Below are 13,765 nucleotides of genomic sequence, written 5' to 3'. Positions count from 1 at the left end.
TTTCCCTGGGTCTAGATGGAAAGAGTCCCGCGTTAGGTATCAGAAACCCTGAGTCTAACTCTTCCAAGTCGTGTGATCTTAGACAGATGACTAGCTTCTCTGAGACCCAGTTTTCCATGGCTATAAAATGAAGACAGTAAATCTTGCTGTGCCTGGTTATTAAAGGTGATGTGGCCATTACCCGAGGTCATGGAATAGTGAGATCTGGGTGAAGGCAGGACACGGTGTGGTCAAAGAACCCGGCTCTCCCCTTGTCCACCATTCGTGGCCTATTCGGAATTGTTAGGTGTCCATGCGTGTGTGTGTTTGAGGGAGGAGAGTATTTGTAAAACAAGAACATAGTAAAAAAGGTCACTTACCTAAGAGTGAGGTAATTGAAAGGACCAGAATAAGAAAAAAAATTCACAATTTGGATGTATGAGTTGCACACTACCCCACCAGTGTTCTGGGCAGCTGTTAAGTTAGGCTCCCAGAAGCTTAACACAGTATGTGTTGTTTCTTTTCTTTTCTTTTCTTTTTTGGAGAGATTTTTGCTATGGGGTGTGTGCTTGTCAGAGATACAGAGAGAAATGGAGAGAGAGAAAGTGAAAAATCATCCCCCAGAGGATAGCCATGCTGCAATCCCTTCCCCTCCATTCTCCTCTCAGGATTTTGGACACACACACACATATGCACTCAGTGTGACTTTCAAACCCCAGGTCCGGGATTGAAACTGTGGTTGGCCATGTAGGAGTTCAGTGCCTTAACCACTACACCACCTTCTGGCCCAGGTGTGTGTTTCTAATCCGAACCCTGCCTATATGAGGCTGGCTGTTTGCAGGCCTGTTCAGATCCAGACACGGAGTTTAGCACTTTGGATCCGTAGTCCCAAAGGGAGTGGTATTTTCAGATCAAGAAATTATAACTAAGGGGCCAAGGAGTTATAATGAAGGCTAAGGTCTGGGGCATAGCTTTTTTTTTGTTTTTGTTTTTGAGAGGTTTTCTCTATAGGGCGCGTGCGCTCACCAGACAGACAGAGAGAGACATAGAGACAGAAAGCAAGAAATCACCCCCCAGGGGGGATGGTCATGCCGCAATCCCTTCTCCTCCATTCTCCTCTCGGGATCTTGGGCATGCACGCACACGTGCCCAGCGTGAGTTTTAAGCCACCGGGTCCAGGATGCGAACCGCGGTCAACTACATGGGAGTCCAGTGACATAGCCATTACGCTAACTGCTGGTTCCTTGGGGCATAGTTTTTAATAAAGGCTTTAGAACCCGATTATCATGAAAAGTTAGAAGCCAAGGGGTGTTTGTGTCTACACCGCCGGTCTGCCATCGGTCTGCCTCATAAGACTCGGGACGGCCGGCAGGAGGATGGCGTACTGAGATTTGTGTCGCTCCTGCCCAGCTCCCTTGCTGTATTACCCACCTTTTGAGCACGGGCCCTATATTTTAGCATACTTCTTTCTTAACTCTGGGTTCTCACCTGGGAAATGAAGAGATTATCTTCTAGGTGTCACTTCTAACAGATAGGACACTGTAAAACTCTGTGTACGATATCGTCTACATAGCAAAAGTCAGAAAGAAGTGAAATACGGAACTCGAGTAATTAAAGGTGTAGAAACACAGAACAAACTATATACAACTATTGTTAAAGGAGTTGTTTTCTTATCCCGTAAAAGAGAGTCAGAGAGAGAGACACAGACAGAGGATCCCTGAGAGGATCCTGACACCGCGATCCATCCCCAGCCTCAGCCAGCCCAGGTCATGGCCAGCATACTCTGGGAGTCCTCTGTCCCCACCGCCCCGTTATCAATCCTCCCACATGGGTCTGTCTCACAGAGCATCATGTTTTACTGCACCACCCCGTCCTTAGAAAGCACTTTTTAATGATGTCAGAAAATACTTACAGTTTGGTTTTAAGCAGTAAAGACCTAGAGCATGAGCTCAGCTGTGATCCTACATAAAGAGAAACATGCTCAAAACAAGGGCCAGACCCAACAGCGTGGGTGCCAACCGTGGGTGTCTCTGAAGGTAAGAGATGGGCTGAAATTTGTTTTATCCATTAATACTTTGTGTACTTCTGAACTCTTTGTAAAGGACAGGCATTTTAATTACACAGTCAGGATACTATCCTGGATGTGTATTAATTAGATGGTGTTTTTGGAGAAGTTTTTGTTATAGGGCGTGTGTGCTCGCCAGAAAGACAGAGAGAGACAGAGAGACAGAAAGTGAGAAATCACCCCCCCATGGGGGATGGCCATGCCGCAATCCCTTCTCCTCCTTTCTCCTCTTAGGATCTTGGGCACACACGCACATGCGCCCGGCGTGAGTTTAAGCCACTGGGTCCGGGACTCGAACCACAATTGACTACATGGGAGTCTAGCAACGTAGCCATTATGCCAACTGCTGATCCCAGATGGTGATTTTTTTAAAAGACAGGAAGCAGGGGCCAGCAAGTGGCTAGGTGGTTAAGGAACTGGATTCCTACATGGTCGACTACAGTTCAAGTCCTGGAATTGGTGACTTGGAAATCATGCCAGGCATGTGTGAGTGCATGCCCAAAATCCCGAGAGAAGAATGGAGGGGAGGGACTGCTATGTGACCATCTCTCTTTCCTTGATGTCTCACTTTCCGTCTCTCTGTCTCTGTCTCTCTCCAGTGAATGCGTGTACCCTATGGCAAAGAACTCAAAAAAAAAAAAAAGACAGGAAGGAAGTATATTCTGAAGATTGTTTTATTTTTTCAAACTATGAGCTGCCTCTCTTTAGGCCTTTGCTTTTATCTCATACCAATTGATATCGGGCTTGACCATAGGACTTGCTTTGTCCCCCAAAAAGGTTGTTATGTCTCTTTCAAGCAGAAATTATAAAGGCATGAAATGGTTCTTCCATCTCTTTTTCCTCTCCATGAGACCCACATGACACAGAAAGGAGCTGCCTCAAGTGCAGAGACATGAAGCAGAAACCACGAAGTGTACATAACCTAAGAACTAAAACCTTGCTGTTGTTAACTGCTGAAATTGGGGGTCGCTTGTTTACTGAGACATAACTTAGGAAAGCTAGCGGGTGCATAGATAGTAAGTCATCAGACGGGCAGGAAACAACAGGATAACATAAAGAAACCAACAAAAAGAAAACCAATGGAATGAGGGGCCAGCAGGTGGCATAGTGGTGAAGGTGCTGGACTCCCACATGGTTGGCTGTGGTTCGATTCCTGGATCTGGTGGCTTGAAACCCACACTCGGCACATGTGTGTGCATGTGCAAAATGCTGAGAGGAGAATGGAGGAGAAGGGATTCCAATATGGCCATCCCCCTTGGGGGTGATTTCTTGCTTTCTGTCTCACTGTCTTTCTCTGTCTTCCTGGCAAGTGCACATGTCCTATAGCAAAAAATTTCTCTAGAGTCCCAGACCTGCAGCTTGCTTTCTCATTCTTACTCTCTCTCTCTTATTCTGTCCCTCTCTGGTCAAATTAAAAACAAACAAACAAACAGAAAAACGAACCAGGCTTCTCTAATCAGTAGCACTTAGGTGGGAGAAGCTCTGAGAAAACTGGAGCAATTCTTTTTAAAGAATTATTTTTTATTTAACTTTATTTATGATTATTATTTTCCATTTTGATCAGAAAGAGACAGAAAGAAAGAGAGAGAAGGAAAGTGACAAAGCAAGCCACCAGGTCCAGGACTCCAACAGCGGTTGGTCATGTGGGAGTCCAGCACCCTTAACCACCATGCCACCTGCTGCCCCCTGCCTTAGGACATGTGCACTCTCTGGGGAAAGGAAGAGAGACAGACAGAGACAGTGAAAGGGAAAGTGAGAAATTAGCCCCCCAGGGAGAATGACCATGCTGCAACCCATTCTCCTCCACGTTCCTCCTGGGATCCTGGGCTCACAGGCACACACACCTGGCATGAGTTTTAAGCCATCAGGTCTGGCACTTGAACAGTGGTCGGCCCTATGGGAGTCCAGCGACTTAAGTCCACCTCCTGCTGGCCCCAACTGGAGCAATTTTTAAACAGGCCCAAGTAACCTCTAACAGTGCTTCTCAAATTGGTTACACACACGTTATGAGAGGCCCCCAGTAGTTGGAGTGTGGGCTTTGACGACCTCATTTGGGGTCCTAGCTCTTCCATTTACTAACTCCATGGCCACAGTCAAGTTGTTTTCAGCCTCTCCAAGCTTAACTGTCTTTTTTGAAAATAAGATAATAACAGAATCAACCTTGTGAATTTGTTGAGACTAAATAATGCACTTAGTGTAGGCCTCGATACCTCGGAGTTGCTACCAGTATTTTTATTAGTTTTTTTCTTTCGAAGATGTATTCATTAAGTTCTAAAACTTGGAACAACCATTATTGTAAAAATTCAAGCTAAGAGAAAAACCAGGAAGACAAGAAATGTCAGGATCTTCTATAGAAATGGGCAGGTAGCCTTTTATCATTATAATTACGTTGCCTAAGAGAACCCTGAACTGCTGTTCTTGAAAGCGTCAACTGGAGACCTTCATCTTGGTCTCCACTTTAAATCCTTTACCCCGCGAAAATGTCTTTTCAAAGCAGTGTTACGTGCCCATGGGGAATTTAAGCAGGAAGTGTCCTCATCACTTTCTTCCAGTTTCCTGAGCTCCCTGTGATGAAAGCCTCACTTCTGCTCCTCACTGCCAATAACAGGTTCTCCATGGCAGCACCTTGTCGTCTTCGCGATGACCATGGTCATGGTTTCCTCCTCCTTCTCCACGTAGTCTGAGAGCTTCTTACTTCTCCTCAGCGCCTTGGCTGTCCCCCACAACTCTGCCTCTGCGTCCTTAATGACACCCAATGCCACCCGGGTTCCTGACTAGTCTTCCTGATTTTCGGATTCCGCCCGGATGGGATCGTACAGCGGTTACCCCATCAGGTAAAGTCATCGCTGCGCCTTAAAGCTGGTGCGAGGTGTCTTTCACCACCACCACAGTAACTTAGATGCTGGCTTCCTTGTGTTTCTTGGAAGTTATCGCTTTGGCTTCTTCTAGGCTTTTTTAAAAGAATTATTTATTAAATTATAATAATAAGTATTATCCCTTTTTAATTTGTCATAGAGCATGTGTGCTCACGAGAGAGAGAGAATGTGTGTCAAAGAAGCCCCCAGGTCCAGGACTTGAACTGCAGTCAACCATGTGGGAATTCAGCACCTTAACCCCCATGCCGCTTGCCAGCCCCATTGTTCTATAGTCTCCTTGAACACTTGCCTCATTTTTTCACTTGGAAATCCACTAACATCTAAAATACTGAACCCCCACGGGGTAATCATTTTTCACCCCATTTGTCCTTTAGTTTCTTCAATCAGGCCTTGCAGACTAGGAAAGAAAAATGGGTCAGGTCCTGCTAATTATTCCATTTCCGAGCAGAGGCTCTTCACCTTGAGCTGTTCATCGCAGACCCACAGGTACTGTTATTGCTGTTATTGGTATTATTTCTCTTTACTATGGAGTAACTTCTGCAGCTGAGACCCTTTGTGAAGGTAGTTTAAGATCAATGCAGAGGCTATGTCTTTTCCAAATACACATTCGGAAGAAAAATCACTCGTATGGCTTTGAGCTTTTATTATCTAAAAGATCAAATTCCTGCACCCTCCTTCAAGTTATTTTTGAGTGTTAGTAAGAGGGAATATTAAATAAGTGCAATTTTCATTCTAGAGCTCACTAAAATGCTTAATGTTTTTACTCTTTTTCTTTCCCTTTCTTGTTTTTGTAATGAGAAAAGGAGGAAAAAAATCCCTTAGGAAGAGACCAAGCCCCGTGGTGTGCATTGCTAAGATGCTATACTTTGCAGGCTGGAACCGCATAAGAGGCAGGGTTCAATTCCCAGTCCAGCCTAAGTGTTGGGAGCAGTGATGTGACCCGTAACCCTGGCAACTCAGGAGACTGAGCGGAAGTACTGTGAGCTCAAGGCTGGTCTGCCCAAACCCGGTCAACACAGCAAGACCCACATGAGAAAGAATCAGGCCTGCTGGCTTTCGCCTGCAGTCCCAGATTGCACAGTGAGACCCTGTCTAAAAAAATCTTTAGGGCGGAGAAAGGTACCAGATCTGCAGAGCCATTGGCTCTTCTACAAAGAGCCATAATTGCTCAAGGTGAAGGAAAAAGTAAGAGATAAGAAAGTAACTTTTCCTGAGGATAATGGTGGGTGCATTCTCCCCTGTCCTACCTGTCAGGAGGGACCACAAAGGCACATGCAGCAGCAATATTTACACACGACCATTCTCGGGCTGCGTTTTTCTTCCCTACTTAAACTCACACACACCACAAGGAATGGTTTCGTCCTGAACTTGCAGCCGACTCAGGAACAAGGATGCGCTGAAAGCCCAGAGAGCGGCTGCTGAAGTGAGTGGCGAGAAAAAGCACCGTAGAGCCAACTACGCTGGAAGATCCGGGAAGGCCGGAGATCCGGGACCGGAGCACTTTGATACATGGCTACTTCTCACCGCCCGTCCTCGCTTAGACTCAGCATTGGGAAGGCCAGACGTAGGCAAGGCCAAGGGAACGTGTTTATGGATGGTTGGCCCAACACCGACTGCTGAATATCTTTTGGCTGATCTGGTGATTATTTTTTTTTCCTTGATTGAGTGAGGCTTGCTAGCCTGAGCTATTAAGAGCACATGGGTATTTTATTCTTTAAAAAATTATTTAATTTTGTATTTTATTATATGAAAAATTTGATCCAAGGTAGTGGGAAGTGAGAAAGCAAGCCAACAGGTCTGGGACTTGAACTACAGTCAGCCACGTAGGAGTCCAGCACCTTAACCACCATGCCACCTGCCAGCCCCAGGTATTTTATCCTTTGAACTAATGATGGGATTTTTTTTTTTTTTTTTTGCAGTAGCCTTGTAGAACTGAGTAAGTTGCTAATTTTTACTCCCTTCACTGGCTTCATACGGGAACAAAAGGCCTTTCCGAATGGGTTCGCGTTTGACTTGTTTTAATCTTCATGCACTGTTCCCAGCGTGGTAATATGTTCATTTATTCAATAAATATTTACTGGGCAGTATGTCTAGGCCAGGTATCCCTAAGGATATAGCAATAACCTGGACAGATGCAGCCTGGCTTTCATTAAGTTGATGATCTATCAGGGAAGAGGACTATTAAGCTATTGTGATAAGAGTATGATGATACTTGTGTTAACAGCAGACATTAATTGAATCATTATTAGAACAAGGTACATTACCTACATTAACTCATTTAATCCCTATGACAATCAGAGAAGGCTGGTAATATTCTTATCTCCATTTAACAGATGAAGTGACAGAGGCACAGGGACGATAGATAACTTGCCCAAGGTCACCAACTGGTAGGTGGCAGAGCTGGGCCACAGACCTTGGCAGTCTGGCTTCAGAGCTGGTGCTTTAGTCACTAGGTCATCATTAAAGAAGCCCCAGGCACATAGGATGGGGGGTGGGGAACAGAGGGCTTTCATGTAGGTGGTGGCTGTGCTGAGTCCTATAGGACAAGCAGGATTGAGACTAGGAAAGGTGGGTGGACCCAGTATAAATGTTTCAGCTGCACATAACAGAAACGCAACCAGCAGTGGCATAAACAAAGACAGGGCCAGCCATGGCAGCATGCACTGGGCACTGTGGCATGGCTGGCTGGGCGGCAAGGGAGGCCCAAGCTCTGTTTCCATTCACCCAAGAAAAAGGCCAGGTGTGGCGACACATGCTTATGCTTGTTGTCCCAGCTACTCAGGAGGTGGAGGCAGAAGGATTTTAAAATAGGGAGACTGTCTACAGCACTACCTCCCCCCACACACACACACGCACACACACACATAGTTTTTATATTTTTTAAGGGATTTTTGCTATAGGGTATGTGCACTTGCTGAGAGAGAGAGAGAGAAAGACAGACACACACACACACACACACATGCACACATAGTTTTTATATTTTTAAAGGGATTTTTGCTATAGGGTATGTGCACTTGCTGAGAGAGAGAGAGAGAAAGACAGAAAGTGAGACATCTGGGGGTATGGCCATGCTTCAATCCCTTCTCCTCCATTCTCCTCTCGGGATTTGGGACATGCATGCACATGCCTGGTGTGAGTTTCAAGCTGCCAGATCTATAGGCTTGGACCATGATCAGCTACATAAGAGTCCAGCACCTAACCACTATGCCACTGCTGGCTCTGGGGTTACTTTTTTATGTAACAAAATGTGTGGTGGTAAGTGGCTTCTAGCATTGGCCCAGAGGATCTAGAAAGTCAAGGTTCCGGTCAATGTCCCTTCCCTTCCTACTCTTGGTCTATGGTGCATCTGAGTCTCACAACCAGGTTTGGGGGATGAGAGGTGGAGATGGGTCAGAGAATTTTTGCTTGTGAGCTCTTCCATAAGGACTTCCTTTTACAGAGCATTGGCCAGAACTGGGTAATGGGCCCATCTCTACGCCAAGATCTGCGCCCACCTTCCCTGAGACCAAGACATTTTTAGGAATTCACTGGAAAAAAAAAGAAAAAAGAAAATGTTGGGGTAGGCAGCCAACAGTGTCAGCCAGATCAGGAAACGCTGTTCGAGGCAGAGGAAATCTCACACACAAAAACTTGGCAGGAAATCAGAACATGACAAAAATGAGGGGTGAGGAGAGGCTCAGAATGGCTGGAGACAAGCCTGAGAAACAGCAAGAGACAAAGCTGAAAGAGACAGTGAGGGCAGGACGTGAAGGACCACACACGCCATGCTGTCCACCATGTTGGAAAGACAACAGGGAAGTAGAAAAGGGCTTAGGCGGGCTATGACCTGAGAGGACTTTAGGAAGGTCATTCTGCAGCTCTGTGCAAACTGAGAGGGGAACAAAGGGAGGAGAGAGAGAGAGGCAGGAAGCTCGTGTGGAAGATGCTCCAGCGGTGAACAATGGTGTCTTGCGTTCTTACAGAGGCCGGATGGTAGAGGGTGAGGAAAAACTTTTTTTGGAGAGGTTTTTGCTATAGGGCACATGCGCTCACCAGACAGACCGAGAGAGACAGAGACAGAAAGCGAGAAATCACCCCCCAGGGGGGATGGCCACGCCACAATCCCTTCTCCTCCATTCTCCTCTTGGGATCTTGGGCATGCATGCACACACACCCGGCGTGAGTTTAAGCCACCGGGTGTGAGACTCAAACCGCGGTCAACTACATTATGCCAACTGCTGGTCCAGGGGAAAGCCATTTTTAAGAGATAGAATCAAAGACTTGATGATTGGATTTGGGAACAAGGGCCCCTAGTGGCTTATTGAGAATTACTGATGAATACTGTCTGCATTTCCACTCGTCAACACGGCCCCATGAAAACACGACTGCTGAAACCGAGCCTAAGGGTTCACGTTTATAATACCACAGAGGCAATTACTGCAGAAGAGACCCATAGAGTTTATTAATTTTTTAAATTTGAATTTTATTTCTGTTATACACGTCATACCAAATAGTGCCACAAGACTGATATAATAAGCTACTATCCTTTTTTATAAGTTTATTCATTTATTTTTTAGAGAGAGAATTACCCATCCTCAATCCTAACTATCCCTTTCCATTTTAACTGGGTTCTCACACCACAAAGCTCCTCCAGTCTCAGCCATCCCCGATCACAGGCTTGTACATGCACTCCACAGTGTTCTGGGAGGTCACAGGATATGAACCCAGAACCTTCCCCATATGGGTCCAGCTACATTCCCACTGAGCCCCCACCTGGCCTGAAGAAGCCACTGCCCTTTTCCCCAGTTCATCCCACTGATGAATACATCAATTTAATCTTATAGCTGTCTCTTCTGATGGTCCACACCATGTCTCTAATTAGCACAATTGTTCTATTTCTCGATTTCTGATGGTGGAAGGTGGGATTTAGGTTTCTCCTATTTCACTTTTTCTCCCATCCCACATGCAGCCAGTCTCCTCTGAACCTTTCAACATTGTTATAGGTCATAACTGGGGACTAATATTTGGCGATTATTATAGCTGTGTATTATTGAGACATTTAGAATGTTATACCTGCATGTTCATTCTTGTAAAGCTTTTCTGATAATAAATCTCCTAGCTTTACTGTGAATCTAAAGTAAATCATTACTCAATCTTCACTAAAAATGTAAATTGTCTTTCAATTATGTTCACACGCATTGGTCTCTCTACTCATACCGCTTTTTCCTTGAATGTATTTAATTCTGTGCCTTCCATCCTCCTGCTCCAGTACTAATTGTCCACAATATGTATCAGTCAGCTCTTTCTGCGTAACAAACCACCCTCAGATTTAGTGGTCAAGAACAATAATAATTTATTTAGCTCATAATCTTGCAAGTTGCCAATCTGTGCTAGGCTTAGCTGGATGCTGTTCCTGATCTTGGCTGGACTCCCCAAGTATCTGAAGCTGGCAGCAGCTCAGCTTAAAAACTCTGCTTCTGGTGTGGATAGCTGGCTGCTGGGTGGCCTGCTTCATGAACTATTACCTCCAGCAGGTTAGCTCAGACTTCACGGTGGAGACAAGGATCCACGAGAGGAAGGACGCTCCAAGGCCTCCTGAGGCAAGGGGTAGAGCCAGCTCACTGTGACTTCTGTCACTTTCTACTGGTCAAACAAGTCATAAAGCCAGTCCAGAACCAAGAGGGGCAAAAACAGACACCATGTCTTGAGAGAAGAATTGGAAAAATCACTGTTAAGTCCTTGACCGTGTTTGCTGAAGAGAAATACCTGAAACTGAAGGATCGCTAAAAAGCAGACATTTTCTGGGCTCCTGGTTCTGATGACTGGAAAGTCCAAGAACAGAGTCAGCCTAAGGCTGCCCTTGGGGCCTACATCTCAGAATGGCCGGAAGCAACTGGAGAAAAGTGGATGTGTGCAAAGAGGGAGCGCAACCTGTGGGCAGCCATCTTTTTGCCCCAACCACTCACATGCGTGGGAAATAACCCAGTCCCTTGAGAGTGAGAACTCTCTCCCTCCCTCAAGATGGCATTAAACTTGGGAACCAGCAGTTAGCGTAATGGCTATGTCGCTGGACTCCCACATAGTCGACCGTGGTTCACGTCCCGGACCTGGTGGCTTAAAACTCACGCCGGGCATGTGTGCGTACGTGCCCAAGATCCCGAGAGGAGAATGGAGGAGAAGGGATTGCGGCGTGACCATCCCCCCTGGGGGGTGATTTCTCGCTTTCTGTCTCTCTGTCTCTCTCTGTCTGTTTGGCGAGCACACGCGCCCTATAGTGATAACCTCTCCAAAAAAAAAAAAAAGATGGCATTAAACTTAACCTGACAGATGACTGGATATAAGAAGTGAAAAAGAAAGAAGGTCTGAAAACTTCACCTCCTATTGATCCACTTTTGACTCCTTGATTGCTAATAAATAGCACCACTAACAAAAGCAGACAGCAGAGGAAAGGGCGTCTTTTTTACAGGAATTTGTTTCCAATGGGCTACCTTGGCTCTTTCTTTATTTCTTTTTTTTTTTTTCCCCTCATCCGTATCTATAGATCTAGGCTCTGCTGGGCACAGCTGTTAACAGTGCTTGTGGTCTGCCTCTATTGGGGAAGATTGGTTGGTGCTACTTACAGGCCATTTTACCAGGGTAAATGGTAGTTCTAATTGTACTCCTCAGTGGTGGGTGGGGAGCTGAGCCCTGTGAGGCTCAATGTGGTTAACGGCTACAGAATGGTTAAAACTCCAGGCACTGCTTTGGGAAGTATTCCCAGAAGGCCTTTTGCGCTCTTTGTAAGGGAAATTAAGTACCGAGCAAAGTGTGTTCAATTTAGATCCATCTGGTCTGTGTTGTTTCTTTCCTCTACTTCTTCAGAAAAGAGGACTCCTGAAAGAGGTGTTTTGTGGTCACTTCAACCTGCTAGGAAATGAAGGTGTTGCAACCACGCCTGTTGGAAAGCAAACAGAAAAACCACGCTGGTCCTGATAGGAATCTCAGCTCTGAGCAGAGTTCATGATCCAGGGTGCTGACCACCCAGGACAGAGCCCTTGGGCAGAAAGAAGGGATGCCTGGTTTGAGAACATTACATCTAGAACAGAGAAGCAGTCCTTGCTGGGAAATAGCTCTCCAGGGCCTTCTCACTAGCACAGGAACACCTGGAAGCTTTGGTGAGCAGTGTCACTAGTTCAAGTAGGAAAAGCAAAACCATACATTCTGGATTTCCCAAGCAATCCCACCTCCAAATACCCATTCCCAGTAGTGATCATGAATTTGGAGTAGCTGGTCAACCAATCTGTAAGCCACATGGGGTACAGGTAAAAGACATCTGCACCATGGAACCCTATCTGGCTGTTCCGAAAAAATGAGGTCAAAGGACCAGCAGCTGACGTAATGGCTATGTCATTGGACTCCCATGCAGTCGACTGCGGTTCGAGTCCCGGACCCGATGGCTTAAACTCACGCCGGGCATGTGTGCGTACGTGCCCAAGATCCCGAGAGGAGAATGGAGGAGGGATTGTGGCGTGGCCATTCCCCTGGGGGGTGATTTCCTGCTTTCTGTCTCTCCGTCTCTATCTTTCTGGCGAGCACATGCGCCCTGTAGCAAAAACCTCTCCAAAAAAAAAATGAGGTCAGTAATAATGATGTACTAAGTAAGTACTGAACCAAGCTTCTCTCTCTGTTCTAAGCTGTTACTTATAGTTTTTATTTCCCCCCAGTAATGCCATGAGACGGTCCTGTTGTTATCCTGTTTTATAGGAAAAAACAGGCACAGGAAGTGAGCTGGATTGCTCCGTCTACAGCTGGTAAGTGATGCCACTGAGGTCTGACCCCCCTTAGAGCCTGCATGACCACCCTAGGCTGGGGCTACTCAGCCAACAGTAGCGTGCTGCCTTCAGGAAGAGGGGCTATGGAAGAGTGGGGGGAAGACTCCTTGAATACTTCACCAAGTGCTAAAGTGTTTGAATTCTTAAACATGTCATTTGCTTAAACTTTAAAAATACACCATTAAAAGAAAAGCAAGGCTGAGGAATGTGAGACAGCAAGGCAAGCACATGTTCTTTTTTGCAGTGAGGCTTCTTTTTAAAGACAGGTCTCACTATGTTGCCCAGGCCAGCCTTGAACTCATAATCCTCCTCCCGCACCCTCTCTGAGAGTCTCTGGGATTACAAGCATGTGCTACCATGCCCAGCCTGAAGACTGAATCAGGAAAAGAACCCAGTCTTCCCCTGGGGTCCCAGCCTGAGGAGCACAGGCTCTTAGCAGTGGAAGCCATCACAGCTGGGCCTGTGATGATGCCTTTGAGTCTGAAGTTGCTGTCTCCGTTATGCTAATGGTAAGGATTTATTTCAGTGTAAGCAAGCCCAGTTCAAAGACTAAGAACTAAGTGAATTATCATCAGAATCCCTACCAGTCACCTGTAGGTAGGTGGGACCATGGACAGATAGAAAGAGCCCTTTGGGGAGAACAAAGGGATGGAAATTGAAGAGAGAAATGCAAACTGAAAAGCACTCAGAGCCTGGAGGGCAAGGCAGGGCCACGGCCAGCTTGAAGAGCAGGCAGTTGGCAGCTAGGACACGCAGAGCAACCGACAGGTAGAACAGCTTGAGGTGCAGAGGAAAACGAAGTCCCAGGAGGAAGGAAGGAAGCATCTACCTTGGCCAGGAAGCCTCAGAGTTTCCGCTGGGGCCTTGAAGATAGGTGAAGTGAGGAGGCAGTTGAAGATGAGGGAAGTAAGCTGCTGAAGTGGAGTGCGTGAAGGCAGAAAGAAAGAACACTGATCTCTTTCCCCATTGAAAACCAAAGAACGTTGATGTGGAGCTTGTCTGCGCATTACCATTTTGCAGAATTTTGCTTTTGACCATGTGCATGTTCCTGAGTG

General features: G+C 46.2%; 1 pseudogene; it reads right to left on the bottom strand.

Annotated features, from left to right (window-relative positions):
* Positions 1-4,485: 4,485 nt before the first annotated feature.
* On the bottom strand, positions 4,486-6,082 carry LOC102502049 (cilia- and flagella-associated protein 298-like; annotated as a pseudogene).
* Positions 6,083-13,765: the final 7,683 nt, after the last annotated feature.

Source organism: Tupaia chinensis, unplaced genomic scaffold, assembly GCF_000334495.1.
Source record: "Tupaia chinensis unplaced genomic scaffold, TupChi_1.0 Scaffold000196_1, whole genome shotgun sequence".
Lineage (NCBI taxonomy): Eukaryota > Metazoa > Chordata > Mammalia > Scandentia > Tupaiidae > Tupaia > Tupaia belangeri.
This window is presented reverse-complemented; position numbering and strand designations above follow the sequence as displayed.